At 50.9% G+C, this 4,479-nt stretch overlaps 1 pseudogene; it reads right to left on the reverse strand.

The window, feature by feature from the left end:
* Positions 1-2,694: 2,694 nt before the first annotated feature.
* On the reverse strand, positions 2,695-2,833 carry LOC118759636 (small nucleolar RNA ACA64; annotated as a pseudogene).
* Positions 2,834-4,479: the final 1,646 nt, after the last annotated feature.

A 4,479-nucleotide genomic window follows, 5' to 3' on the forward strand; every position in this document is an offset into this window, starting at 1 on the left:
TTAAGGCTGCCATTGAGCTGCATAAACACTGCATCCCTCTTTCTGGCCAGGCTTGCTTTCTACCCTTTGTCACCAATGTGGACCCTGTGACATGCCTTGAGAAATACCCTGCTGATGAAACCCAATCTTAGAGGCTGTTCTCAATCACCCCACTCTGTGACCCAGCTAAGCTTCTGAAACAGTTTGCTAAGCCCCTGTCAGTTCCCCAGTTGTCATCGCTACAACAAGGGTGTCCCACCATTTAGCAGGCGATCTTACTGATCTTAGGGGGAAGGTGTATGGACAGTCCAGTAAGGCTAGGGAATCTGCCTTTTGGAGTTGAAATGCTCCCAGATCACCGCTACAACCCCGTATGCTGATGGCCATTCACTGCACACAAAAACCCAACCCCGCTCATTCAGGAGCCCCACCCCCCAGCAGTCCCAAACTTTCTCTGGATCCAAGGTGCATTCCTGCAGCTGAGGCTGTGATGGGAGCTCCCTTTATTAGATCCCATTATAAATGGATGATTTGCCATCTCCGAAGATAAATGGGAAACTTAATGCAGAGGTATCCTGTCTGGGGAAACTGGAGAGTTATGGATGTTAGCTTTGTCGCTTTATGAAAGCACTTTCTTATGGAAACTGAAATGACCAAGATTAGATTGAATTAGTATGTACTGGTATGGGCTTTTTCTCTCCCTATCCATCTTCATTTTTTCCTTCTTTCTTTCCTTTTTTTTTTTTTTAAGGAAAAAGATTTTCCTCCTGCTTGAGCATTTCATAAAAATGCAAATCCCAAGTCTGGGTTTGGTAATTAGCAGGGTTGCCTCCTGGTGCTAACTAGGCAGCTGCCCAGCTGGAACTAACTGTGGAGGTGGGGCGGGAGGCGCCCTCTGCTGGCTTCCCTCGCGGGTGGTGGCTGTGTCTTTTTAGACACCTCACCACTTGAGACAGGTGATTCCTGCACCTGTTCTTTACATAGACTGGGGATGGATGAGTTGAGACCTTCCTTCACACAGCTGGGCTCCTGGACACTGCGTCTGAAGCTGGCATCTCTCCATCCCACACCGGCCCCTCTCGCCCACCACCATAGTGCCCCAGTCTGAACTGCAGACCCAAGTCCCAGCTGGGTGGCCAGGCTTCCTGTGAACTGGTAAACACCTGAGAGATCTTGGCACCAGGCACAGTGCTGGGCACAAGGATGGGGTTGAAGAGGCTCCTGCCCTTCGGGAGGTCAACTTAACTGAGATAACAGGGCAGATGGATGAGTCTAAACCTGAGCTGTCCTTACCTGCCGTGATGAAGGGAGTGTTTGACGTATGTGATGTCCATGATATTCTTACAAACCCAGGGCAATAGCCTGAGAATGGGATGGGGACTGTTCTGCAGAAGGTTGCTTGTTTAGCCAACATCCTGGTGTTTTAGGCAAATAGCTTCTGGGTTGGAGCCTCAGTTTCATCTTCGGCAGAATGGGGCTATTGAAACCGGTTCTGTTTCTCTAGGAAGTTCAATCTGTGAGACCTACTGTTTGCCCTCGATGCAGGGGGCTGCATAAGCCATGACCGGTGTGGTCTCATAGTGGAGGAGGGTAGACTCTGAATATCTCCTAGTTCAGAATTTTTGACTACAGCACACTGCTGGTGGGGGTGCTGTGGGGATCAAACATGAAAGCTGAAAGGAAGATCTTTGAAAAATCAGAACTATCTGGGCCTCTGAACCTATGGGCACCATGGTGGCTGCTGACATTGTAGGGCTTAGAACTGAATGCTGAGGTCTGGCCAATAGTGAGAGCTTAGAGGGAGCCCGTAGAAGAGACCTTATTTGTGGTGTTACTGAACACTTAATGCTCAGAACACGTGTTTACAGGCAGAATTTAACCATCAGCATGGCGAAGCAGCTCTAAGAGTTGGGTTGCTGAAGCAGGAGACAAAAGGTGTGGGCTCCAAGAACCAATTTAGAGACCCTGGGCTTCAGGTGCGCTGAGAACTTCAGCCTCCCAGGCAGCTGACTGGGAATAAGCATTGGCCCACTGGGTGTACAGGATCCCTATTAGACAGAACTGACCAACCTGATTTCAGACTTCGATGGGCACGACTGTCAGTGCTGATGCAAGGTGCTTTTCCTACAGTGGAAATGGTTTTCTAATCCCCTTTGCCAATTGCGTTCTTACTTGGGGCCTGGGTCAGACGAGCTCATATCTCACATAAGATGTGTTTCTTCTTCTCTTTTTTTTTTTTAAAGGTGGCCAACTTATTTTTATTTCAAAGTCAGATATACACAGAGAAGGAGAGACAGAGAGAAAGGTCTTCCATCCGTCGATTCACTCCCCAAGTGACCACAATGGGCAGAGCTGCGTCGATCCGGAGCCAGGAGCCAGGAGCTTCCTCCAGGTCTCCCACGCGGGTGCAAGGTCCCAAGGGTTTGGGCCGTCCTCGACTGCTTTCCCAGGCCACAAGCAGGGAGCTGGATGGGAAGTGGAGCTGCAGGGATTAGAACCAGCGCCCATATGGGATCCTGGTGCGTTCCAGAGAGACTTTAGCTGCTAGGCCACGGCGCCGGGCCCAACGTGGCCAGCTTTGTCACCTACAAGCACGCATCCCTCGCAGGCAGTCGGGCTCAGCCCTCACTGCACGCCGACAACCCTCCGTCCGTAGCCGTCGTGTCCGGCGGCTTCGTCCTGCGGGGACACGCGGGAAGCGGTCAGCGCGGCCGCCACTATCGGGGCCTGTGTTTCATGCCCCCCCCCCCCCCCCCCCGCACGAGGCAGCGGGGGGCGAGCTGAAGCCCCGGTGGCTGTAGGCGCCGAGTCTCACCCGCGGCCACGGGCACAGCCGGGGCGACTTTCAGGCGGGGCCGTCTTCGCGGGGGCGAGCGTACCTTACAGGAAGGGAAGATGTGTTTCTTCTAATACCAACTGTCTTGGCTCGAGTAGGAGCAAAACTGGAAGAACCTTGGCCTTCATTCACCTCTGAACCTTTGTACAGAAAGATGCATTCAGCCACCTCCTCCAACAATACCACTTAGCAGAGGAAAGACTGAGTTCCTAGGACAGAAAGTGACTTTTTGCTCAAGGTCACACGGCTGTCAGCAGCAAGTACAGAGTTGCAATCTGAGTATCTAGGTTATCCAATCATTCACTCAATGGACTTTCTAACAGGGAGGTGGTAGATGCCAGGGACTGTACCAGCCAAGGGCACAATGGAGACAGTCTATATTCCAGAAGTTGGCCTTGGATAAGAGAATGCATATAAAATCTTCACTGAAAAGAAATTTTAATTTGTTTACTTGCATTTTATTTGAAAGGCAGGGAAAGAGAGAAAGAGAAAGAGAGAATCCTCCATCTGCTGGTTCACTCTCTCCCAATTTCAGGATCTGGGCCTGGTGTCCAGAAACCCCCATCCCCACCCCAGGTCTTCCATGTGGACAGGATGAACCCAAGTATGGAATCATCATCTGGTACATACCTGGTTGTTCATTAGCAGAAAGCTGGATTGGATGGAAAACAGACAGGACTTGGACCAGGCACTCTGATATTTGATGAAATGAGGATGCAGGTATCCTAACTGCAGGGCCAAGCGTCTAACATCTATAATGCTATACTTGTAGGAGTGCTATGCAGGACAATATGGTGTGATGAGGTAGGTCAAATGCCTAGGTCAAATGGGATTTTGTTTCCATTTTCACTATGCAGTCTGACTGTAATAGCTGTGTTTGTATGACACAGAGTTGAGACAGGCTAAAGGCAAACCATGACATCTGGAAAAGCAGGCAGTTTACTGAGAAGAGAAGAGAAGAGAAGAGAAGAGAAGAGAAGAGAAGAGAAGAGAAGAGAAGAGAAGAGAAGAGCTCTCCTTTGAACACTGTTGGGTTTTGGGCAGTGAGGCTAGTGAAGCTGGACCTAGCCAAGGGGGAGGTCTCACAGGAGGGGGTACAAGGAAAGAGGCTGTGAAGGAGGAGCCCTTATCCTGGTATAGGGGCTGTCAGGTGGCAACTGAGAGGGCAGTTTGACTAGAGAGGACTAGAAAGATCCAAGGACTTGGGCCAAGGGGGATGGTATGACCAGCCAGATCCAGATGGAAGAGGCTGGACTTGGGCTCTAGGCTGTGCCAAACACAGCTTTGCTGAAGCTGGGTATCTGTGATTTACTTCTCTGTGTATTGCAGGTGCCCCTAAGGCCCCTGGCCAGTGACGCTACCCAGCAAGGGGAAGTGTTGCCTGGCAGATGAATTATAGAAGGTCCATGTGGGCAAGATGGCAGGTCACGTTTAGAGGTTGCCCATGTGGTGGCAGCAGGGATGGAAGTTACGAGGTAGGGCATTGGGAGAGGGTGGAGAATCTTCCTTCAGCTTACATAGAGCAGAGTCAGCCATTGTTCTTTAGAAGTGTGAGTTCTCTGGCTCTGGGTGTGAAGGTCTGGGGCCCTGGGACCAGCCTGCTTCCTGTTCCAGAGGGATCTTGAACTCTGGAGACAGATCCCCTGGTCTTGCTCTCTGGTGTC

This window comes from Ochotona princeps, chromosome 4 (genome assembly GCF_030435755.1).
Source record: "Ochotona princeps isolate mOchPri1 chromosome 4, mOchPri1.hap1, whole genome shotgun sequence".
NCBI lineage: Eukaryota > Metazoa > Chordata > Mammalia > Lagomorpha > Ochotonidae > Ochotona > Ochotona princeps.